The sequence below is a fragment of the Canis lupus genome, chromosome 24 (assembly GCF_048164855.1).
Source record: "Canis lupus baileyi chromosome 24, mCanLup2.hap1, whole genome shotgun sequence".
NCBI lineage: Eukaryota > Metazoa > Chordata > Mammalia > Carnivora > Canidae > Canis > Canis lupus.
Window position 1 is genome coordinate 8,034,399 of NC_132861.1, and position 27,257 is coordinate 8,061,655.

At 39.3% G+C, this 27,257-nt stretch overlaps 1 pseudogene; it reads right to left on the reverse strand.

The window, feature by feature from the left end:
* Positions 1 to 1,273: 1,273 nt before the first annotated feature.
* On the reverse strand, positions 1,274 to 26,662 carry LOC140616546 (fasciculation and elongation protein zeta-1 pseudogene; annotated as a pseudogene).
* Between the last annotated feature and the right edge of the window lie 595 nt (positions 26,663 to 27,257).

The following is a 27,257-nucleotide window of genomic DNA, read 5'->3' on the forward strand; positions in this document are numbered from 1 at the left end:
TCTGCCAACTCATTTTTCAATTAAAAAAAAGCATCCTCGAGGCATATGCCATTCCATTATGCTCCTTGGGAGCTCATTTCTGTATTTTAATGAGGATTGTGCATTACATGTGTTCAAGCCTGTTGATGGCTTGCTGGGCAAAATGTTCTCCAAACATAAGCACGGAATACTACTACTAGGCTGAACCAGGAGCTTCATTCTCATTTCAGAATCTCTAATGGCATCAAGCATAGTACTTTCTCAATAAAGAAGTAGTCAATTGAATCTGATATTATTACTGGGAATGTTAACAACATATGCTAATGAAGCAATTATATGATTTAAAGCCAATGACTATGAATTGATAAGCTGTGCTATCCGGAAAATTTATTTAACCTCTCTGAATCTAATTATTCATATGTAAGATATTAATCAATATTTACCTTTCAAGTTATTGTGAGTATTAAAGATAACTTGTGTAAAGTACCTAGGCTATTTCTTATCACATAGGAGGCACTTACTAAAGAGTAGCTATTATTATCCTTGATTTGTTAGATTCTTATTAGAATAAATATCTGTATGGGTTTGAAATTATAAAGCAATTTTTCCAGTAGTTCTGTTAGATGATTTATTATATACTTTTATTCCAGAAGGTTGACTACATATAACTTTCTGAAGGTAGTTCTATTTAATTGACTAAGAATGGCATTTTTCTAAGAAATGTAAAAAACTAAAATTTCCCAGATTAAGAAAAATACTACTTTTAGTATAGCCAGTGATGTATACAGAGCACTTAAACGGAGTTTAAAACATGATCTATGTCATCGGGAAACAGACATTATAGTTGGAATGACAAGATCAAAACACATAAAAGAATCAGAGAGTAATTACTAAAAAATACTCTACTGGTAATAACATGACAGATCTCAGAAAAGGGAGCCATCAGAGTGGGGTCTAGAAGCAAATATCTTGGATTAAATTCTTCCCCCATCACTGACTAGATATGCACAGGTTAATTAACTTTCTTTAGTTTTTTTTTTTTTTAAGTTAATTAAATGACGGTTTATTTCAAAATTAGTCTTAGGGTGTCCAAGGGCTGGAGCCAGACTACGTAAGGCGCGGTGAGCGCGCCCGCCTCCCTCCCACCGCGGAGAGGCCGCCACCGGCCCCGCCCTCCGTCCCGCCTCCGAGGATCCCTAGGACTAGAAGCCAACAGCTAAGGAGCCCGCGCGCTTGCTCATGCTTAATCCAGGTTAAGGTACACGTTGAAACACACGTCGGGGGGTACGTGGTGTCATGCAGTCCCTGAGATAGGATGACTCTTGCTCCGTGACCTCCGCAGCAAGGCTGCCCCCGAGGGCAGGGTGGGGTGGACAGAAACTTTTAAAGTGTAGTCCGGTTGCAAAGTGGGCACCTTCTCAGCATCCTCCTTCATGGCAAAGAGAACGTTTGCCAGCATCTGGAGATCTTCCCCCGCCGGGGCAAGGCTTTCTTCTCGTCAGGGCTGAGCGTGTTCAGATACTGTATGTCGGTTCCCGAGGAGCCGAAGGTCTGGAGGACGCCGCTCTGCAGACCTGCAGGCCGTTGGAGATGCTTCCAGCCGGAGCGCTTGAGGGGCCTCTGGCTTCCCTTCCCTATCCGGCTGCTCTGCAGGCTCAGACCTCTCCCTCCGCCCCTTCTTCGTCAGTTCTCGGGGCTCCTTCTGCTTCTTCTGAACCTCAGTGAGCACCGTGATGAAGGAGTTCTCTTCCTCCTCAAACTCCAGCTGCACCAGCTCCTCCGAGAAGCCGGGGTGGCGCCCTCCACCTGGTCCAGCAGCTCGGTCAGCTCCGACCCCGACATGTGCCTCAGGCCTTTGTAGGACCAGTCGTTGTTGAAGGTCTGGGTCAAGACCCGCATCTCCTGCAGGAGGACCGAGGCTGCCTGGGAGGAGGTTTCTCCCTTCTCCTCCTCTTCCAGAACCTCCTCTTCTTCCTCAGGGTCTGGGGAGTTCTGCATCATTTCTTCAGTCTCCTCAATCACCTGATCTGCTGTGAGTAGAGGCTCCTCATTGATGCCAGAATCACGTTCACTCTTCTCATCCAGCTCTTCCTCTTCTTTCTCGTGGATCTCAGTGTCAGAGCTGTTGCCATTCAGAGCCTCCATGTTTGGGTCCCTCCGGCCTTCTGAGAGTGAAGGGATGTAATTGTCTGTCAGAGCATCCCAAGCCTCCTCATCCTGCAGGGTCTCCTCCTCCTCTTGGATCTGGAACTGGTTCTTCACGGGAGCTAGGGTCTCCGTCTTGGCATTGTAGTTCCGAAAGCAGACATTGAGCTTCTCCTCAAATTCATTCACGAGGTCCTCCACGGACTCGAAGCAGTGGGCCCTCCATTATTGCACAGCAATGGGACAACTGCCACTTTCAGGATTCGTTTACCTGTGCGGGTCCTGGTGGAGGGAGGCGGGTTGCGTGGCTCAGCGGGACACCCCCATCCACCAGGCGGGGACACCCCCATCCACCAGGCGGGGAGCCGTGGTAGTGGTGGCAGCTGCGAGCCAGCGAGCGCTCCCGCGCAGCTCCGCCAGCTCCCGGCTCCACTCCCCTTCTCCACCCTGCCCCCTCCCTTTCTTTAGGTTTTGTAGAAGGTACACTCTAGAGTGATCACCAGTAAGTCATACTCTTGTATAATCTCCTCCCTTTGAATGCTTGCTACGAACCAACAGAACCCATGGATTTGCTTCTAATCAGTAGGATGTGGCAACAGTCAAGAAATGTTGCAGATGTAATCAAAGTTTTCTAATCATTTGACTTTAAGTTAATCAAGACAACCTCCTGCAAGCCTCAAAGAAGAAGCAAGACACTATGAGTTGTACAGCTGTAAGAAAACTAATTCTACAACAAACAGGTGAACATGGAAGAGGATGCCTGAGCTTTGGACAGGACTTCAGATCCAGCCAATGCCTTGATTACAGCCTTGTGAGATCTTGAGACTATGACCCAGCTAAGCCATGCTCAGACTCCTGTAAATATGAGTTATTAAATGTAGATGATGTTTTAAGCCAGTAAGTGTATAATAATTTGTTATGCAGCAATATAGGCTTCAATTTCCTCATTTGTAAAATAAGACTAAAAATAATTCATACTATAAAAGCTTGTAATTAAAATTTTGTAATGGCACCTATTATCAGATAAGCTTGATAATTCATATAACAACTCCATCACCAGTATCCATTTTAGAGAGTCCAGTTAAATATACTTGAGAAACCTGCAAAATTTGAGGCAGTGCTTATGCTTGTCCATAAATGAAAAACTGAAAACTTAAACTTTAAAATGTCAATTTTAAACACAAATAAAATAAACACAAATAGTTTGCATAATATTTTTTCTTTGCTAAAATCACAGACACCACCACAATATTGAAGTTGGCAATCAAAATCATGAAATCCTCTAATGACTGTTACGTAATAAGCTCCAAGCATGTTTTATATGGCTCATTCCAGTCATCAAAGCAAGGGTGAGAAGTACAGAAAGAGCTCTGCCTTTATATACTTTAGTAATCAAGGTTTCATATCATTGGAACAGGTCAACTGCTAGAGGTGGTCACCAGATTTCCCAACATTTTCTCCACAGAATTTGGAACAATTTTCACTCCACTTCAATCTGGTCACTGTACCAACTGACTACAAGTATACAGCTCATGTGAAGAAAAAATTTTAAATTTTAATCCACCTGTGAAGTGGTGAAGGCAGAGTCCTTGAATCAATAGAATGTACCCTGAAAAAAAGAAGTGCTTCTAAATTCTGTCCCTAATTTTTTACTAAATTCTAAATTCTGCTCCTGTATTATTTATAAATTCATTATTGTATAAAATTATAAATCTACTCAGACATCACAATAAATCAGCAAAAGGTTGAAATAATTACCAAGATTATTTGAAATATGGATTCATGCTCATTGTCATTAATGTTGAAACTCTCCCTAAGTGCATGATATATATTAAAATAGCTGATTATTATATGAAGAATTACTATTAGCAAGATCCAAAACTTAAATGAAATATTTGTAACATGTTGAAGGTAAAAGAAACTTAAATTTTTGAACCTAATACATGACAAAATTCCATTAAATATAATGAAAAATGTTTAGATGCTTCATTGGATGTTTCCCCCCAAATATTAAAAATTTAAAAGACACCACGGAAGAGGTAGTAATTCTTCTTAAAAGAGTAAGAATGGTCCAAATAATATCCAGAAAATTATATCATATCAAACCAAAATGCATATCTTACCAGAAAATATTATTAGAGGAAAGCAAATTTTCTAAAGAAACATGTATTAAGCTGATTACAAGTTGATTAATTACAAGTTGAGAGAAGTTTGTCACTAAACATTTATATAAATGTACAGGTTTTGAATATATCTTGGTTTATAGTACTTTCTAGATTCTTTCAAAAATAAACAGAGGAATATAGGTTTTGTGATCATCTTAAGGAAAGATGTACTAGATAAGATATATTCTTAATAGTGAATAATTGTGGAACAACAAAAGTTTATGGAAATCCACATAATAATATCTACTAATGATTTTAAATATATTATGAGGTAAGTTTCATATACAGTACCACATATGAAATAAATCTGCTACATCACATATAAATTATATCAGCAAACAAGTTGAAGGCAGAAAAGCATAAAATGCCAGTAGATACTATCAATGTGGCTAACATCATATAAAAAGACTTTAGAATATAATTTCTGGCCATGCAAATACTAGATTTCAGCACATACCTCCCAAGTATAACTAAAAAGACTATACATAACATTTTAAAAGTCCAGTTGAAAGCATGAGACCAAGAAGCCAGAACTTGAGCATCAAAAATTCCAGAAAGGAGAGAAAGGCATAACAGTAAAACCAAAAATGTGTTCTTCTTTTCCCTTTGAAGTATTTGCTGATTCATGAGCAGAGCAAGACTAGAAGATAAGAGATCAGAACAAAATGTCAGCTAAAGGACTGAGAAACTAGGAAGAGCAATCCTCAATTTCATTTTGTTAGAGAGACAAAAATTGAATTTCAGGGCTCATCAAGGAGATGAAGTCCCAGTGAGTAGCCTGGCTCTCAGATGCAACCCCTGAAGGGTAACCCTAGAATAGACTGCAAATAGTTAAGGTCTTTAAAATACTGCAGTCCAGGAATGTGTTCTATCCTGACTGGATTAAGCTGGCCTGCCCCTACTTTCACTACTTAAAATAATCTAAAATTAATTTCCTCGCAAAGATATTATTATAATCATACATGATGTCTAGCATTCAATTAAAAATTACCACATATACCAAGAAACATTGTCAAGACAAAAAGAAAATAGAATATAGAAATAGACTGAGGGGTGATCCAGACATTAGAGTTAGCAGATACAGACTTTAAAATAGCAGTGGTTAAATGTCAAAAAAAGATGATAAGAGATTTTTAGAAGAAAAGTAGAATATATTTTAAAAATCAAATAGAAATTCTATAATTTAATATACAATAACTAAAATTAATAATTCAGTAGATAAGTTCATCAATAGATTGGGCCCAGTGAAAAGATGATTTTACTGAACAGAAAGATAGAAAATATGCAGATGAAAGCATGAAAAAATATGGAAAAATTAGAAAACAATATAAGAAATATATAGATTTTAATAAGTTCTGTGATACATACAATCAGTGTCCTAAAATGATAACAGAGAATGTGGCAGAAGTAATATTGAAACGATATGACCTAGAATATTCAAAACGGATGAAGGACATCAACTTACATAATCAAGAAGTGCTTTAAACATCAATATTTTGAAAAAATAAATAAATTCACACTTAGGCACACTATAGTAAAACTGCTAAACACCAAAGACAGAAAAATCCTAAAGATAGCTAAAGAAAACCAGCACATTATCTTCACAGGAGAAATAGTAAGCCTGGGCTGATCTTTTAACAGAGAAGGCGGGAGCCAGAAGACAATAAAAGGATATCTTTATAGTGCCAAACTAGAATTATATAGTCCATTAAAATATCTTTCAGAAATGAAAGTAAATTTGAGATGTTTTAGCCAAACAAAAACTAAGGAAATTTATCACCAATTGACTTTCCTAAAATAATTACTAAAGGAAATTCCTTGGGCAAATGGAAAACAGTCTTGAACAAAATGCAAGAAGGAATACAAGGTGGTATAAGTGACAAATATGTGGACAAATATAAATGGAGCGTGACTATACAAAACAATAATAATAATCTGCTGCATAGTTTAAAATACACTAAAATAGATGATAACAGTTTGGGGGAAAGGCAGAATGAGAATAAATGGACTTAAAGTATTCTAAGTTTCCAGCATAATCAGACAATTGATAAAAGTAATATTTTTTGTTTGACTGCAGTAGGTCAATTGTAAGTATTAAATAACAGAAGAAGGTATAACAGACAAGGTAATTGAAATTAAAATAAAAATATTTTTTTACTCATAAAGAAGATGATATAGTAAAATGATGGTTATGAGAACAAAATGGTGAATACATTTGGCATATTTCTCATATGTAAAATACTGCACATATCAAATGCAAGTATCTAACTCATATGTAAAATACTGCACATATCAAATCTGCGTATCTAACTTATGAATTTAAACAAAAACTCAACAAATTATTTCCCTTCCTAAAAAAATATTAAGTAGGAAGAAAACAATAAATTTGAAACAGAAATTAATAAAATAAAACACAACAATAAAATAAATAAAAATAAAAAAAATATTTTCTTCAATAAAGAAAATCAACACAACCAAAGGGTTTTTTTTTAAAGATTTTTATTTATATATGTATTGAGAGAGGGAATGACTATGCACATGCACAAACAGGGGGGAGAGGCAGAAGAAGAGGAAAAGAATCTCAAGCAGACTCCACACTGACTGTGTAGCTGCTGCAAAGCTCCATCCCCTGACTCTGAGATCATGACCTGAGTCAAAATCAAAAGTTGGCCACTTAACCAAGTAAGCCACTCAGGCGCCCCTTTTTAAACATTAGTAAAATGAATAAACCTCCAGGAAGATGGATTAGGGGAAAAAAAATGAAAAGAACATAAACTGTCAAAATCAGAAATACACAAAGATGATATAATCTCAGATTTGACAAATATTTAAAGGACAAGAGAAAATCATAATTTTATGCTCTGGGTGTTTTCTCTGACATCCCAACCAATTCTCTGATTCTCCAGATACCGAGTGGGTACCCAACAATTCATTTCAATTCTGACATTCTCTACCCAGAGTTAGTACAGACACCACAGGTTAAGGACTCAGTCTCACAAAACTGCCCCCACTCAGACACCAGTCACAAATCCAGTGCCATCCACACTTCTGACTAGCTATAAATCAGGTGTTCCTAGGATCCCCTTGTCAGTTTCAATAATTTACTAGAATAGCTCACAGAATTTAGAAAAATAGTGTACTTAGGTTTACTTTATTCATCCTTATTATAAAGGATACAACTCAGGAAGGGCCAAATGGAAGAGATATGTTCTCTACAAGGTATTGGGGGCCAGAGCAGCACTTTTTGTCATAGCAACAACTGAAAAGTACCCAAATCCCTATTTAAAAGAGTTAAGTAAATTGTAGTATATTCACACAACGGCATACTGTTCAGTGATGAGAATGAAGAAATCACAAATATTTATCATAATGTTGAGAAGACAAGGTAACGAAATACTATACACTGCATGATTCTACTTGTATAAGACGCAAAAAACAGGAACAACAAATTGATCTACATGCTGAAAGTCAGTACAACGGTTACCTCTGGGAAAGGTAATGACCACAAGGAATCCCCAGGGGAGCCTCTATAGCGTGCTAGTGATGTTCTGCTTCTCTACCTCATGCTTGTTTCATGGGTGCTTTTACTTTGCGAAAATTCATGAAGTTGAAACTTACAGTTTTTCTGAATGTAAGCTGGGCTTCAATAAAGAGTTTAAAAATAAAATATGATTTTAAAAATGGAATGGAACATATTTCCCCAAGGAAGTGAAGAATATGCCAACATATTTAACATACAAACTTCCAATTACTTTATTTTTCTAAATTACCTTCATGGCCCTGAAGGCATTTCAGTTTGGAACTCTTGTTGGGGGGGCATAATATAAAATACGAACCTTTTTTGTGTGTGTGTGTGTGGCTAGGCTTTATCTTGAGCTATGGCTTTGAAAATGTGAGATCCTAACTACTAATGTACTCCTTTATGGAATTTGCAAACATCCTTAGACTGTGTGGGGAAGGGATGGGAGGAAAGGAGAAATAACTTTAAACTAGGTCAGATAATAGAAACCTTGGTGAAGCCCACAGGTTGTTTCTCTTCCTTAATGATCTTCTGGATGAATATGTACAGTGGGCATTGTCCTATAACCAAGAATAGAGAAAAGTAGTCACTTTCTCCTGGGGCTGGCTCTACTATGCAGGGAGCAGAGACTTACAAGGAGGGCCAGGTACCCCACAGTCATCCTCATAAATACTAACAGGCTAGTGGCTTGAGAAATAACGAAAAGAGACACCACCCTCAGGAACACATTAGAGGAACATATCTTACTGCTCTCAGGTAGCCACTTAGAATTTTTGAAGTGGCAAAGTTAATCTAAAATATAATTTCAGTTAAGATTAATTGTAGATAACACGTAGGGCTAAACATGATCACAACTCATTTTCCAAGTTATCTGATTATCCTCTCATATGTATTCCAAATCCATGTTCTTACATCACCCCACTATCAACCTTCATCTTCACATGGCATTTTCTCTGTGTGCCTATTTGTTTTTGTATTCAAATTTCCCCTTCTCATAAGGACACAAGTCATGCTGGATTAGGTTCTACCCTAATAACCTCATCCTAACTAATTATACCTGCAATGGCCTTATTTCCAAATATGATTACATTCTGATGTACCAGGGATTAGGGCTTCAACACATGAATTGGAGGGGTGGGGTGAAATAGTCTGATTCATAACAGATCTTATTTCCGAAGAAGGTCACATGAACAGCTACTAGGGGTTGAGACTTCAAAATCCTTTTTAGGGACACAATTCAACCCATACAGCACCTATTCTTTTAGATGAATAGTACTTTAGGCCAGGAAAATTACCCCATAATGCAATCCACTCCTAGTATCTTCTCAGTCCCTAAGTAAATTCTAGGTGTTCATGGACTTTCACCTGCCATCTGTGTTACTTGTTACCATGTTTATCTCTTTGATTGCATCTCCCCGATGCTGTTTCAATGACCACTTGAGCTTTCTATGCCTTTGGGACAATGTGCATAAAGCTTTCTGACTTCCTTGCCCTGCATGCCTCTCCCTTCTCACATTATTACGCCAACCCACCTATGCCCACATGCACACATGGGCACAAAACACCCCTTACACCAGAACTCCACATACAAGAAAGATGAGGCCAGTTCTGTGGCCCAGGTGCTATTCATGTCCCTCAGTGTATCATCTGGGTGGAGCTGCTCATGCCATTCATGCTTATGTCATTCATGTTATGAAAGTGTGCTTCAGCTCCAACATATCTTTACCTGCTAGCACATTCTGGTATAACTGTGTAGACACAGGCAATGGATTTCAAGTTTTACCCAGTATTTTATTTTATTTTATTTTATTTTATTTTATTTTATTTTATTATTTTGTTATTTTATCTTTTTGAGAGAGTGAGAAAAAGGGGGGAGAAAGAGAGTCTTAGGCAGGTTCCATGCTCAGCACAGAGCCCCACACTTGGGCTCAATTTCAAAATCCTGACTGAGATCATAACCTGAGCCAAAATCAGGAGTCTAACTGACTGAGCCACCCAGATGCCCCTTGTCCAGTATTTTTAAGACATTTTTTCTTTTTGTTTTGTTTTCCCTAACAGACAAGTAATGCTGACTCTGTTCTCTTCCTACAAAATGAATCAGAACATGCTTAAGAGTGACAGGATGAGTAAGGTACAAGAGTTTCAAGAAATTGGATAGTGCATTAAGCTACATCCTTTTTGTGTAAACATGAATGACAGTGGAATTCTAAATCCTCTCTTCCCACTACCACCTCATAAGTTAAGATCAAAGGAAAAATGCTACAATCAATAGTTATTATTAAAACATTAAAAGGCAATGTATTGAAGTATGAAAGAAAAAAATTATTTGTAATTGGGAAGGAAATTTAATTGTGCCCTCCAATTTATTGCACTTACAAGCTGGAATTAGAACAATTTCAGGTCACCAGTCACTTAACTCCATCGAATTCTAGTAAGTCGCATGTAATATTAATCCCAAGTAAAACTTCTATGCATTATGGAATAAAAGAGTCCTAATTTCCCAAAGAAAAAAGGTAATGCATTTTGGTATCATTTGAATGTCAGAGACTTCCTGCTCATAACTAGCAAGTTTCATGACACCTTTAAATTTTACAATTACATTTCTTTTTTTTAATTTTTATTTATTTATTCATGAGAGACACACAGAGAGAGGCAGAGGGAGAAGCAGGCTCCATGCAGGGAGCCTGACGTGGGACTTGATCCCGGGTCTCCAGGATCACATCCTGAGCCAAAGGTGGCACTAAACTGCTGAGCCACCCGGGCTGCCCTACAATTACATTTCTAAAATTTGTTGTCACAATCATTATATCCAGAATCCCATGCAGTTGTTTACTTAAAACATGCTCTCCACTTGACATTTGGGGGGAAAAAAGATGAAGACATCTCAAAGCAGAAAAAAAAAAATTATGACACTTCAGAGGGAAGATTGACATGATCAAGTCCTCTGGTAACTGAAAGAAGACCCTCAAACCAAGAAAGGTAGCCAAAAGATACCAAATGTAGAGGCAGTCTGGGAGGAGAGTTTTGGCAGGGCACACTGCCACATGGGCAGGTCATCAGGAAGGGTGGGATCCAGCCATGCAGGCTGGCAAGTGCTTCATGACGTGAGAGTTTGGGACTTGGGTTGCAAGGAAGGACTCCAGGTCCCAGAAAAGGTACTTTTGGAGAAAGGCAACACTTCACTTGTAGAGAAAAAAAAAAAAATAGTGCTAGAGGATAACCAAGGATAGATGCCATGGCATAGGAGACAAATGACAAGAGAGCGGCTTACAAAAAATGGAACACAAAAAGGCAAAGGTGGGCTAAAGGCAAGGATGCCTACTGCTGAGTCTAATCAGGGTCAGAATGGATCATAAAAACAAGCTGTCAGGAATAAGCAGCAGGAGATCGAGCTATAGAAAGAGGGGTGCCTCAGAGGCTGGGCTATCGGAAGAATTTGGTGATTATTGATTCTAATGTCCAAAAAACAATAGAGGGACCTAAGCCAAAACACATGGTCATCTCGGAACTCAGGGAGGAGTCTTCATTCTGCCTCTTCATCTCTCACTGCTTCCTTCTCCCTCTTCCTGCCTCCCTCTCCCGTTCTCCCTCTCAATCACTTTCTTACTCTTCTTGCCTTTGTCTCTAGGCTCTGTTTGTAAATATTTGATTTCTCTGGCCTGTTTGTCTTCCTTTCATTCCTCTTATGCCCTCCTTTCTCCCTCTCCTCTCCTCTCTGTCATCTGACCGCCTATCTTAGCATCCCCACACCATTCGACAGTCTTTTCACCCACCTACCTCTCTTACTATTCCTTCCTTCTCCAATCCTGGAGTCTCCTTCTACCCATCATATTAAAATGACATATTTTTCTTAATTTCATGTAGCTATTCAATGAAACTTTAAAATACCAAATTTAGAGAAGATCTTTAGGATGTTTTTAATATTTCTTTCTCATGAAAAGACAAAAGCAAATTATTTTCCTTCTAATGCATCTGATATGGGAGACTTTTTTCCCCTAAGAAGGGGAAAAAGAATCAGTGATTCTTAATAAGAAACAAAAAAGTTTCTCCCCTCACCCTTGTTTTCAAATTTCCTAAGTCATCATTTGAAAAAGTCTCACCAACAATGAGATTCTTTGTACATTATTAAATTCTATCATCTCATTGATTTACCATCTCTTTGTTATACCAGAGATAAAGAAGATGAGAATCTGACTCACTCTTATAAATGGTAACAATTATATTCATCATGGCTAGGTCTCTTTGAACATCACAAAGGAGCATCCAGCCCAATAATAGCAGTGGCCATACAAGCCGTGGTAATAAAAGATGATCTCTAAACCAATAATAAGTTCTCAGGGTACATTGTTCCCCCCGCACTGACCAGCAGTTTATTTTAACACAATAAGACCTCATTCCCAAAAGATGTAGGACAGGTAAAATGTAATTATTGCACACTTTATTTGTTCACTCAGATCTCCATGTGTTTTCTGACCTCTGATACTGAAACTGCCACTGAGGCTTATATTTCCTATTATCAGCTTGGCATTAGCAAGCTAGAAAAGGAAAAAGAAAAACAACCACAGCTTAGAAGAATTTATTGTCTGCCATAAGCGCTTGCATCAATGAGGCTGAGCAGCTGGCTCAAAGCTCTTATAATATCACCATCTGTAACTCAAAGGGAAAACGAGTATCTCTGATTTTTCAAAGGGTAAAGGGAGTACAATTGTATTTATTAGGTGTTCAAAAGCTTTGACAAGAGAGGCCTGTCAGACGTTATCAGCATGTGCCAGTTGGCACACAGATTGTGGACATATTGTCCATTTAAGTTGTCAGTATACAAGTCTCAACCAATGTTTGCAAATCTGCATAGCAAAAGCCAGTCGTTGTTGTCATGATCCCTGGAATACTGCTTAGGGACTGGTGTCCCCACTGTTTAAAACTTACATAGCAATGTGCTTTGCAGGAGAAATAAACAAAAATTTGTATAGACATGGTGGACCATACATTATTTCTACATGATTACCTTGGTAATATAAGAATTTGCTGGCTCTCCTTGCTCTAGAGCTTTCCCTATACTTTTTCTTCTCCATTTGACAACTTCTATCTTCATTCCTTCCAGGGCGCCCAGTTTTGAAGCTTCTTGGAATCTTTTGTGTCACTAATAAAATATATTTTATAATATAAGCCTCACTAACACATTTTAGTACCTGCATTTTTTCTTGAAACACAGGAAATATGAAAGAATACCCTAATAAATGGGGGAGAAAACAATGTTTTTTGAGGGAAAGATTATTATAAAAGATATCTGTTCTTTCCAAATAAATATATACTGTAAGACAATTCCAATCAAAGTCACAAATGATAGAATAAATGGCTTTTATGGCTTTCTTCACCTTTTTGAAACTTTACAAAATAATATTTAGAAAAATAAATAGGCAAGGATCACTAAGATTTCTTTAATGATGTTACCATCGTAATGAGGAGGAACTTTCTGTACCACAAATTAAAATGTGTTTTGTAGCTACAACAATTAAAATCAGTGTGGTACCTATGCAACAATAGAGAAACAACGGGACAGATTATTGGGACGCTAAATTCTATGCAGGCAGAGCTTGTGTGTGTCCTGTTCTGACGATTTTATTCATTCTGATATCTTCACAGTGCTTGGAACATAGTAAACATTTGTAGAATAAACGAGCTAGCATGGGAAAGGCAATATACATAGCATTGGAACATAAATACACATATACATACGTTCTGATTATCTTAAATCAGTGAAAAACAAATGTTTTATTCAAAAAGTGTTGAGAAAATCGCCTTTTAAGGAAACAATATACTGTTTTAATCATCACCTCACAGAATGCATGAATAGAACTTGACTTGATCTATAATTAAAGTGTAAAAAAGAATTCATAAAAACCTAGAAGAAAACAAATGATTACAAATTTTATCTTTGGATTGGGGATTGGAAGCTTTAGAGGTAGGGAAAGGAACCTTCAATGTTTTAAAAAATATATACCAGATGTCATAAAGAAAAGATATTTCCGCTATCCGCATTCAGAATCTCGGTGTATGGCGACATGCATACGCGCATCACAACTTTAGGAGCAGTCATTCACATGGGAAGGGTGTCTCTGCAGGACCGCTACACTCTCCCAGTCATTTTGGCCCCCTGGGGAATACCAGTTTAACTGGCAATATCTTAAGAGAGTTTTTAGTTTTCATTTATGGATCAGCATCATAGAAAGCCTATGTTCAGCTCTCAGATAGCTTAGAACAGTGGTTCTCAGAGTGTGGTTCCCAGCCACCAGCATCAGTATCCCCTGACCCTCACCAGACCTACTGAACCAGAAATACTGGAGTGGAGCCCAGCGCCTGTACTAGGGATGCTGAGATGACCTTAAGTCTGAGCACCACTGGCTCAGATGAAAGTAACCACTATCCACATTACAACTGAATCCACAACCTCTTCTCAGTTCAGCTCCACTTTCCTTACCACTGAGCAGCAGATATCATTTCACACCTAGTGGTCATGTTGTCCTGTCCCAGGCCCACCAGCCAACCAGCTCTTAGAAAATCATTGTTTATTAGCATATTCCCACCATGTTGGTTCCTGGGAAAATTTTCACAGTCCAATATGGGCAAGATCTAGGATTCATAAATCAAAGGTGAAGAGAACATTAACAACACCTAAAGTCTTATATAGCAAGCAAGGATAGGCTGAAGCAGTCAAAATCTAAATTTGTACCACGTGTAAATGAGCACACACACAAAAAAAACCTTATAAGAAAAAGAGAGAATACAATATATTACTTGATAGCATCAGAAATCCATAAAGAAATGACAGGTGATGCCAAATGACACTATTTTCCAGAAGAATGAAAGGAGGGAGAGAGGCAGAGATCATGCTGGGAAGACAGGTTTGAGATCTCCATGTGTATACTCTGTCCTAAAGATGCTCATTTATCTATGCTAATGCCTCATGAAAGTGCACATGATTAGTAAGAAAATCCCCAAATCTTCAAGAGGAAAGTGTCTAAATATCATAAACTGACATGTCACAGCAGAGAAAATTAAAAGAGCTAATTTATGAACGTGAAAGTAGTAAGCCTTTATAGTAATGATAGACAGAAAAATAAAGCTATACAATTCAGTTATTTATTAAATTGTTCAAATATTAGCAGAAAACTCTCAGTGATGACAGAAGTATTAAAACATCACAAAGACTTAAAAAGGCAATTTGGCAAGCTACATTAAGAACCTTAAAATGCTAAATCTTTCTGACTCAGAACCTTCTAGCCCACCATTCTAAAGAAATAAACAGGAATATGGACAAATATTTATATCAATAATGTTTATCTTGATGTTATTTATTGCACACAAATTGGACATAATCAAATTGTCAAATTATAACAGCATAAGAAAATGTTCAGAAATTTCCTTGTGAAAAAGTGGGATACAGAATTAAATATGTAGTATGAATTCAAATATGCAAATATATGTATATTTGACTATATCAAACATATATCCTTGAGTCCAAATATATGAAATATAAGAAGCATATACACATGCTATATGTTAACAGTATTTATTGTTGGATGATATGTTTGGAGTATCCAGTATGGTTGGAGATGATGAATATTATTTTTGTCCTTTTCTTTGCCACATTTTCCAAAATTTCTATAAAGAATAACATTTACCAGAAATTTTTTTTAAGGATACTACATGAAAATTGCATTTGGAATATTTTGGGGAAAATATTTGGGGCTTGTGATCTTCCTAAAAAAATCACCAATGGCAATAGCTTTTAATGTGTTTTAATAACATAATTATTCCGTTTAGTGTTAATTAAATCTTTACAAAATAGAGCCATTTTCTCCACTGTTTTGCAGTATGAAATCAGAGAGATGTTTATTTGGCAATATTTTTCCATTATATATAATTAAAACGTTCTGGCTGTGTTTAGAAGAGAAGGCTATGTCAAGCACTCCTACAAGACTTTGCTATCCATCGTAGCACCCTTCTCTCTCATCATCTCACCAACCTTCCAGGATAATTTATGACTAGCAATGTTTCTCAGACTTCTCTCTTCCTTTGCTATTTAGAATAGTAAAAAGAATAAATGAAATACTATATTTTATTAACAATTAGGTAGCCTTCCTTTATATCCTTTTAGGTTAAGATTTCAGAGTCTGAAAAAAACTATAAATTCTATTCATCTATTTCAGACTAGGAGTGCTAAAATGGATTTTGAAAACTTTTCTTCAAATTACTCTGGGAAAAAATGATTTTATTTTATTTTATTTTATTTTTTTATTGGTGTTCAATTTACTAACATACAGAATAACCCCCAATGCCTGTCACCCATTCACTCCCACCCCCCGCCCTCCTCCCCTTCTACCACCCCTAGTTCGTTTCCCAGAGTTAGCAGTCTTTACGTTCTGTCTCCCTTTCTGATATTTCCCACACATTTCTTCTCCCTTCCCTTATATTCCCTTTCACTATTATTTATATTCCCCAAATGAATGAGAACATACAATGTTTGTCCTTCTCCGACTGACTTACTTCACTCAGCATAATACCCTCCAGTTCCATCCACGTTGAAGCAAATGGTGGGTATTTGTCATTTCTAATAGCTGAGTAATATTCCATTGTATACATAAACCACATCCTCTTTATCCATTCATGTTTCGTTGGACACCGAGGCTCCTTCCACAGTTTGGCTATCGTGGCCATTGCTGCTATAAACATCGGGGTGCAGGTGTCCCGGCGTTTCATTGCATCTGAATCTTTGGGGTAAATCCCCAACAGTGCAATTGCTGGGTCGTAGGGCAGGTATATTTTTAACTGTTTGAGGAACCTCCACACAGTTTTCCAGAGTGGCTGCACCAGTTCACATTCCCACCAACAGTGTAAGAGGGTTCCCTTTTCTCCGCATCCTCTCCAACATTTGTGGTTTCCTGCCTTGTTAATTTTCCCCATTCTCACTGGTGTGAGGTGGTATCTCATTGTGGTTTTGATTTGTATTTCCCTGATGGCAAGTGATGCAGAGCATTTTCTCATATGCATGTTGGCCATGTGTATGTCTTCCTCTGTGAGATTTCTGTTCATGTCTTTTGCCCATTTCATGATTGGATTGTTTGTTTCTTTGGTGTTGAGTTTAATAAGTTCTTTATAGATCTTGGAAACTAGCCCTTTATCTGATATGTCATTTGCAAATATCTTCTCCCATTCTGTAGGTTGTCTTTGAGTTTTGTTGACTGTATCCTTTGCTGTGCAAAAGCTTCTTATCTTGATGAAGTCCCAATAGTTCATTTTTGCTTTTGTTTCTTTTGCCTTCGTGGATGTATCTTGCAAGAAGTTACTATGGCCAAGTTCAAAAAGGGTTTTGCCTGTGTTCTTCTCTAGGATTTTGATGGAATCTTGTCTCACATTTAGATCTTTCATCCATTTTGAGTTTATCTTTGTGTCTGGTGCAAGAGAGTGGTCTAGTTTCATTCTTCTGCATGTGGATGTCCAATTTTCCCAGCACCATTTATTGAAGAGACTGTCTTTCTTCCAATGGATAGTCTTTCCTCCTTTATCGAATATTAGTTGCCCATAAAGTTCAGGGTCCACTTCTGGATTCTCTATTCTGTTCCACTGATCTATGTGTCTGTTTTTGTGCCAGTACCACACTGTCTTGATGACCACAGCTTTGTAGTACAACCTGAAATCTGGCATTGTGATGCCCCCAGATATGGTTTTCTTTTTTAAAATTCCCCTGGCTATTCGGGGTCTTTTCTGATTCCACACAAATCTTAAAATAATTTGTTCTAAATCTCTGAAGAAAGTCCATGGTATTTTGATAGGGATTGCATTAAACGTGTATATTGCCCTGGGTAACATTGACATTTTCACAATATTAATTCTGCCAATCCATGAGCATGGAATATTTTTCCATCTCTTTATGTCTTCCTCAATTTCTTTCAGAAGTGTTCTATAGTTTTGAGGGTATAGATCCTTTACATCTTTGGTTAGGTTTATTCCTAGGTATCTTATGCTTTTGGGTGCAATTGTAAATGGGATTGACTCCTTAATTTCTCTTTCTTCAGTCTCATTGTTAGTGTATAGAAATGCCACTGATTTCTGGGCATTGATTTTGTATCCTGCCACGCTACCGAATTGCTGTATGAGTTCTAGCAATCTTGGGGTGGAGACTTTTGGGTTTTCTATGTAGAGTATCATGTCATCAGCGAAGAGGGAGAGTTTGACTTCTTCTTTGCCAATTTGAATGCCTTTAATGTCTTTTTGTTGTCTGATTGCTGAGGCTAGGACTTCCAGTACTATGTTGAACAGCAGTGGTGAGAGTGGACATCCCTGTCTTGTTCCTAATCTTAGGGGAAAGGCTCCCAGTGCTTCCCCATTGAGAATGATATTTGCTGTGGGCTTTTCATAGATGGCTTTTAAGATGTTGAGGAATGTTCCCTCTATCCCTACACTCTGAAGAGTTTTGATCAGGAATGGATGCTGTATTTTGTCAAATGCTTTCTCTGCATCCAATGAGAGGATCATATGGTTCTTGGTTTTTCTCTTGCTGATATGATGAATCACATTGCTTGTTTTACGGGTGTTGAACCAGCCTTGTGTCCCAGGGATAAATCCTACTTGGTCATGGTGAATAATTTTCTTAATGTACTGTTGGATCCTATTGGCCAGTATCTTGTTGAGAATTTTTGCATCCATGTTCATCAGGGATATTGGTCTGTAATTCTCCTTTTTGGTGGGGTCTTTGTCTGGTTTTGGAATTAAGGTGATGCTGGCCTCATAGAACGAATTTGGAAGTACTCCATCTCTTTCTATCTTTCCAAACAGCTTTAGGAGAATAGGTATGGTTTCTTCTTTAAACGTTTGATAGAATCCCCCTGGGAAGCCATCTGGCCCTGGACTCTTGTGTCTTGGGAGGTTTTTGATGACTGCTTCAATTTCCTCCCTGGTTATTGGCCTGTTCAGGTTTTCTATTTCTTCCTGTTCTAGTTTTGGTAGTTTCTGGCTTTCCAGGAATGCATCCATTTCTCCTAGATTGCCTAATTTATTGGCGTATAGCTGTTCATAATATGTTTTTAAAATCGTTTGTATTTCCTTGGTGTTGGTAGTGATCTCTCCTTTCTCATTCATGATTTTATTAATTTGATTCTTCTCTCTCTTCTTTTTAATAAGGCTGGCTAATGGTTTATCTATCTTATTAATTCTTTCAAAGAACCAACTCCTGGTTCTGTTGATCTGTTCCACAGTTCTTCTGGTCTCGATTTCGTTGAGTTCTGCTCGAATCTTTATTAACACCCTTCTTCTCTTGGGTGTAGGATCTATTTGCTGTTTTTTCTCTAGCTCCTTTATGTGTAAGGTTAGCTTTTGTATTTGAGTTCTCTCCAGTTTTTGAATGGATGCTTGTATTGCGATGTATTTCCCCCTTAGGACTGCTTTTGCTGCATCCCAAAGATTTTGAATGGTTGTATCTTCATTCTCATTAGTTTCCATGAATCTTTTTAATTCTTCCTTAATTTCCTGGTTGACCCTTTTATCTTTTAGCAGGATGGTCCTTAACCTCCACGTGCTTGAGGTCCTTCCAAACTTCTTGTTGTGATTTAGTTCTAATTTCAAGGCATTATGGTCTGAGAATATGCAGGGGACAATCCCAATCTTTTGGTATCGGTTCAGACCCGTTTTGTGACCCAATATGTGGTCTATTCTGGAGAAAGTTCCATGTGCGCTTGAGAAGAATGTGTATTCAGTTGAGTTTGGATGTAAAGTTCTGTAGATATCTGTGAAATCCATCTGGTCCAGTGTATCATTTAAAGCTCTCGTTTCTTTGGAGATGTTGTGCTTAGAAGACCTATCAAGGGTAGAAAGAGCTAGGTTGAAGTCACCAAGTATAAGTGTATTATTATCTAAGTATTTATTCACTTTGGTTATTAATTGGTTTAAATATTTGGCAGCTCCCACATTCGGGGCATATATATTGAGGATTGTTAAGTCCTCTTGTTGGATAGATCCTTTAAGTATGAGATAGTGTCCCTCTTCATCTCTCACTACAGTCTTCGGGGTAAATTTTAGTTTATCTGATATAAGGATGGCTACCCCTGCTTTCTTTTGAGGACCATCTGAATGGTAAATGGTTCTCCAACCTTTTATTTTCAGGTTGTAGGTGTCCTTCTGTCTAAAATGAGTCTCTGTAGACAGCAAATAGATGGGTCCTGCTTTTTGATCCAGTCTGAAACCCTGCGCCTTTTGATGGGGTCATTAAGCCCGTTCACATTCAGAGTTACTATTGAGAGATATGAGTTTAGTGTCATCATGATATCTATTCAGTCCTTGTTTTTGTGGACTGTTCCACTGAACTTCTTCTTAAAGGGGAATTTTAAGAGTCCCCCTTAAAATTTCTTGCAGAGGTGGTTTGGAGGTCACATATTCTTTCAGTTCCTGCCTGTCTTGGAAGCTCTTTATCTCTCCTTCCATTTTGAATGAGAGCTTTGCTGGATAAAGTATTCTTGGTTGCATGTTCTTCTCATTTAGGACCCTGAATATATCCTGCCAGCCCTTTCTGGCCTGCCAGGTCTCTGTGGAGAGGTCTGCTGTTACCCTAATACCCCTCCCCATAAAAGTCAGGGATTTCTTGTCTCTTGCTGCTTTAAGGATCTTCTCTTTATCTTTGGAATTTGCAAGCTTCACTATTAAATGTCGAGGTGTTGAACGGTTTTTATTGATTTTAGGGGGGGATCTCTCTATTTCCTGGATCTGAATGCCTGTTTCCCTTCCCAGATTAGGAAAGTTTTCAGCTAGAATTTGTTCAAATACATATTCTGGCCCTCTGTCCCCTTCGGCGCCCTCGGGAACCCCAATTAAACGTAGGTTTTTCTTTCTCAGGCTGTCGTTTATTTCCCTTAATCTATCTTCATGGTCTTTTAATTGTTTGTCTCTTTTTTCCTCAGTTTCCCTCTTTGCTATCAACTTGTCTTCTATGTCACTCACTCGTTCTTCCACCTCGTTAACCCTCGTCGTTAGGACTTTTAGTTTGGATTGCATCTCATTCAATTGATTTTTAATTTCTGCCTGATTAGCTCTAAATTCTGCAGTCATGAAGTCTCTTGAGTCCTTTATACTTTTTTCTAGAGCCACCAGTAGCTGTATAATAGTGCTTCTGAATTGGCTTTCTGACATTGAATTGTAATCCAGATTTTGTAACTCTGTGGGAGAGAGGACTGTTTGATTCTTTCTTTTGAGGTGAGGTTTTCCTTCTAGTCATTTTGCTCAGTGCAGAATGGCCAAAAACAAGTTGTATTGGGAAAAGGAGAAAAAGAGAGGAGAGAAAGAAGGAAAGAAAAGAGAAATAGAAAAAAAAAGGGGGAAAAAAACGAAAAAAAAAAGAAAGAAGAAAGAAGAAAAAGAGAAAGAAAAAGAAAGGAGAAAAAAAAGGGGGTGGGGAAGGAAACAAATCAAAAAGCAAAACAAAACAAAAACAAAAACAAAAACAAAAAAAGAACCACGGGGGAGTATCTTCTGATTCTGTGTACTTTAAGTCCCTTGGCTTCCCCTGGAACTTGTCTGTCTAGCTGGTGTTCTGGGGGAGGGGCCTGCTGTGCTGATTCTCAGGTGTGAGCACTTGGGGGAGCTGCTGTGCCCCTGCCTGGTGCAGGGCTCAGTGGGGGGCGGGGGGGTGTTTACCCCGTGAGGCCGCAGGAGGAACAGCCCCAGTGGCGGGGCAGCTCTGGAAACCTGGATTCAGCTCCGGCAGGAACTCCGTCTGCAGGGCCTGGAGGCTCCGGGGCGGGGCCGCTGATCTGCTCAGCTGGGGCAGGAGCGTCCTCGCTGTCCTGGGCCCTCCCGGCCTCTGCCTGTCCCGGGGGAGGCGGGATCCTGGGCTGTGTCCCGGCGCCCTGTGCTCCGGAGCCTGCGCTGGTGGATTCGCGCTCCCGGGCCGCGCAGCCCCCTCCGCGGAGCCGCCGCCCGAGCCCCCCCGAGCTGCTCCTGGAACCGCGCAGCCCCCTCCGCGGATCCTCTTCCTCCGCCCGAGCCCCTCCAAGCTGCTCCGGGTCCCGCCGTGCGCGCTGCAGCCCTTAGGGAGCTCGGCGCATCTCCCGGGGCGCAGGTGTCTGTTAGTGTCCCCGGGAGCCCGAGGGCATCCCCGCCCTCCTGGGTCCTGCTCCACCTCCCTGGAGCCCCTTTCCGCCCGGGAAGGTCGGTGCAGCTCCTGCTCCTCCGGGACGGGGCTCTCCTGTCCTGGGGACACTCGCCCCCGCCTCAGCCCGGCTCCTCGCGGGGCCCCTCCCCCTTGGAGGCCTTTGTTCCTTTATTTCTTTTTCTCCGTCTTCCTACCTGATAGAAGCGCGAACTCTTCTCACTGTTGCATTCCAGCTGGTCTCTCTTTAAATCTCAGGCCGAATTGATAGATTTTCAGGATAATTTGAAGGTTTTCTAGGTAATTTGGTGGAGACAGGTGATTTGGAGACCTTACTCTTCCGCCATCTTGCTCCTCCCCCCCGGAAAAAATGATTTTAGATGTAATTCTAACTCAGGGCCAAAGGTGGGCATGTTCTTCTGCAAAGAACCACAACTCTGTGTTCAGAGGAAACTAGTCCATTTCAGATAGTATTCAGTTTCCTCCCAGACACTGGGATCTCATCATTCAAATGCAACATTGATTTTAACAGACATGTGCTGCCTACTTGATGAGATGGCAAGCCACTGACGGATCCTGCACAGGTGTAAGCATAGGCAAGTGGCTGGTGGGCAGTACGGATGGGATACAGATGTAAAAGTGCAGGGAAAAGATATTCCGTAATCCAGGGGGGCTCTGCTACATCAGTCTATGGGGCCTGCAAAACAGAGAAGCTGCTGAGCTCCACATTCCCTCCTCTGGCCAGAGCTGGGATGAGGCACAGGGGAGCTGATAAACATGATAAGACACAGCAAATACATTAAATTTAACAAGAGCAGGGATGTCTGGGTGGCTCGGTAGTTTGGGGCCTGCCTTTGGCCCAGGGCATGATCCCCGGGTTCTGGGATCGAGTCCCACATCGGACTCCTTGCATGAAGCTTGCTTCTCCCTCTGCCTGTGTCTCTGTCTCTCTCTCCCTCTGTCTGTCATGAATAAATAAATAAAATCTTTAAAAAAATTAACAAGGGCATATTTAACACGCCTTAAATGCCCAACTTACTTATACCTATGGATACTGAGTTCAAAGCACAGCCTTATCCTCCAAGTAAACCCTCCCAGAGCCTCTAACTATTGGTTCATGAGGGATGAGTAATCTTGTCAACACCATACAACTTGAATGGAAAATTCAGGACTAACATTTATAGCAGATATTTATCTTTACAGCCATAGATTCTAGTGTATAAATACATAACTTTATCTCCCTATTCTTGAGGTTCTCTTGCCCCTCTAGTTGCCATATCTGCTACTGAGCCATGTTCAATCTTTCTTGGGAAATACTCAGTCTCACCCCCTCCATCCTTTCCTTAGAAAAGCAATTTGTAATACTAGATAAGCCCATGATTCTGATCCCGCATGCAGTCTGGTACCATCTCTGTTACTTTACTGCTATGGGCATTTGGGCAAAGGTATTGAACTTCTTTGTACCTTGGGTCCACCTTCTGATAAACAAGAATAGCTATTTATCTCACGGGACTGTTTTGAATATTAAATGAGTTAAACATGTTATCTCACAGCACAGCCTAAAGCATTTACCATGCTAACTGTATCTGGCACATGGTAAATGCCATAAGAATCTTAGCCACTGTTCTTTCTGCTGAAGAAAGTCCCTGGGAGCATCTATTTTACCAACACATTGGTCTATCTCATCCAAAGCCCCTCTATGGACTTGCTGATATAAATCAACCTCCTTTATGCTCAGTGACCTTGTTCCACTCAGGACCACACATGTGGTCCACCCACAAGGCCTCTCTAGCCCAACAGCCCATGCTAAGCTCCTTCTGAATCTCTGAAAAGTCACCGCAAATTTCAGACACTCTTGGCTCCCAGGTCACTCAGGGTTTTAGGAAACACACAGTGGGATGGGATTCATCTTATAGTCTCTCTGCCTAAAATGCCACATCACCATTTTCCTTTTTTACTCCACTGAAGAAACAACATGCTACTGTGTAAAGCGAAGGGAAGGGAACTTTTCTAGGAGGTTTTCTCTAGGCCAGGTTTCCAAAACATGAAGGGCCAGATAGTAAATATTTCTGGTTTTGAGGGTCAACCTGCCTCTATGCAAGTTCTCCACTTTGTTGTAGCAAGAAACAGCCATAGATGCTAGGTAAACAAATGAACATGGCTGTCCAACAACAAAACTTTGTTTACAGAAACAGTGAGCAGGCAGGATTTAGCCTGCCAGTTTGCCAACCCCCTTTCTAGAGCAGAAATGCCTTGAAAATGCAGACAATGTCTAGGTCTTCTTAAACTTCTACAGAGAATTTACTGCCTTCCATTCATAGAAAGTCAATGATGTTTGTGTGAAAATTAAATGAGAGAAAGAATAAATGTGTTCCCTACAACGGCCTAATAAATCTATTCTTGACTTTTGAAATCAATCATCTGTCTTTTAGAAGATACAGTTGCATCTTTCAGAGTTTGGACCTGTAAGCAAAATCCTTTCTGAGTTCACACAAGTTATGTGTAGTCTGGGGCTTCTCTTCACCTTCGTTTCAAAGCCCCTTTCAGGGCTGAGCTAAAAGTATAACTAAGAAAGCTCTGAGTCCTGATGCCAGCCCCCACAGAGGAAGCTTCTGGACTCTGGGAAATCATGTTCCTTCAGACTTTCAGAGAAAAATCCAGCTGTAACTAGACCAGGGAAAAACTGAGGAATCTTAGATGCCTATCACTGCCACGATGGAAATAAACTTTCTTTGGCAGCCTGGGACTTCTGAGGTTTATAAGGCTCTCCTATGAGTGAGAGAGGCCAGGGAATATTGAAGTACACTCAAAGTGTAAGAAGCTGTAAAGACCAACTGGGAGTGATACAGCCAGTTGTCTGTAGCCTCGAGCTCCCTGGCCTCTACTCACAGCATCAGCCTGCCTCACTTCCTCCTGTGGTCATCATTCTCCATTTATTACTCATTCCTAGTCCAAGTCATTGTTGGAGTCCCTATATCCAGCTTCCCCAGCAATCATCAGGCATCAGACCTACCAAGTAGCACCTCTTAATTTAGTCCTACAAGTGACCACGTGGCTGAGGATCCCAGGCAGCCAGGTCATTTCACTTGTACTGGATCCACTGATTTCCATGTTAATATCCTTGTCCCCAACTATGCACCAGTCATCACAGAGCCATGAGCATGGATGACATCCAACCTGCCAATCTCAGGCCTCTCATAGCTGCTTCTGGCATTTTCCAGGCTTGGTTGCAGGTAGGTGATACCCTCTCTGCAGGTGATGCCCTCTCTGCACCAATACACACACACACACACACACACACACACACACACACACACACACACAAAGAATGGCCCTAGGATGTCTATCTGGGAGCCTTCTAGCAAGACCTGTTTCTCTTCGGCCTCCCTCATCACCTCTTCCCATAGCTAAAGAGCAAAATCCTATTACAGTGCAATAGCTCAATCTCTATGCCACAGAGTTTGTGCACCAACATTTATTTTTGTTCAGTGAAATCAAAGTCATTCAGTCATTCATGACTATTATATCCCACTCAGAGAGGGAGAGTTTTGGTTCCTTACTGAAGATCCAAAAAACTCTTCCCCCACATTTATAATTTTCTTTTTTGTTTGTTTGTTTGTTTTTTATTTATTTATGATAGTCACAGAGAGAGAGAGAGAGAGAGGCAGAGGGAGAAGCAGGCTCCATGCACCGGGAGCCCGATGTGGGATTCGATCCTGGGTCTCCAGGATCGCGCCCTGGGCCAAAGGCAGGCACCAAACCGCTGTACCACCCAGGGATCCCCATTTATAATTTTCTAATAGGAAGTCACCTCCTTTGTTCTTAAACTTAATAAAATGACTCCTTTATCCATTCCCTAGGAGTCTACAACTCAATAAAATTCCAGCAGCCATTTTTGAACTCTTCTAGATACCAGGCATTGTACTAATTGTTTAACTAATATCATAGGTTAATCCCCACAAACCTGTTATCACCTCTATTACACAAATAAGGAGATTGTGGACCAGACAGTTAAGGAACTTGGTTAACATCTCACAGCTAATAACTGCTGTGAGATTATCTGAGTCTGCCTACACAGAGCCTTCATATTAATCCCATAGCATACTGTCTCTCTACTAGTGCCTGCCCTTTTTCAAAGACTTTCCAGTAACACATTTAAGATAATTTCAATGACTATATTTTTATAATAACGCATACATAAGAACTCTTTTTCTTCCACAGAAGTTTCATGACAATATTTGTCAGTTTTTCCAAAACTTGCTTATTTGAATAACCATGAAGGGTCATAATGGAATGTTGTCTGTATGATCTTAAAAACTCTCTTAGTAATTCTGAATAATATCAACAAATATTGTGAGTGATGCCCTCCCTCATTATCTGAAAATAATTTGGAAGGAAGTTATGAAAGATTGTATAGTCTTTAGAATGATTGATTACTAAAAAAACAAAATATTTAGTCACTTTAGTAAAATACAGTGGTTAGCTTGTACTATATCAATAGTATATAGGCAAACAAGTTATTGCGAATTGTAACATACTTGAAGAATTAACCCTTTTATTTTTTGGTGAGGTGGGTTGGGGGAGTTAGGGAGAGAGTATGAGTTGCCTCTCATTCTTGTTTAGTATCAAATATCTTTGGGAATCTCCTTGGGAATTATCTACAGTTTGTTTCCCATCATCCTCATATGCAACAAAGGTATTGGAAATAATCTCCATTTTCGGATAAAAGACTTCACTTTCTGGATTCAGTGCATTGGCTATTAACTTATCCAACAATCACACAATGGCACTGCAGATGGATCTCAGTTTAGACTCTATCCACATAGTTTGTAATCAGCTGTAACTTCTTGTTGGAGGTGTCAGGAAGAATTAACATTTTTAATGATAATTGTCAGAGTACCACAATATGACAATCTGTGGTTATTTAGTGAATATGATGATTATCATGGATTCTTAAATAGAACATTTCCTGAACACAATTAGGAATTCATAGACATAAAACATTCTTTCTAGAGCGATGGAAATGTCCTAAAATTTGATTGTTGTATCGATTATACGACTCTGCTAAATACTAAAATCCACTGAATTGTACACTTAAAATAAATGAATGTTATGATATGTAAAATATATCCCAATAAGCTCTTTTAAAAAATAATAATACAGGGGAAAAATAATGTTGCTGAAGCTTTAAAAAATTACTTTCATTACTAATTATCATTTGCTGATGAAACTAAGTATCATGTTAAACAGGGAATCTCATTTAATCAAAGAAACTTCTTTGCTTCATTTCACTTCCATTTTTTTTCTTTAC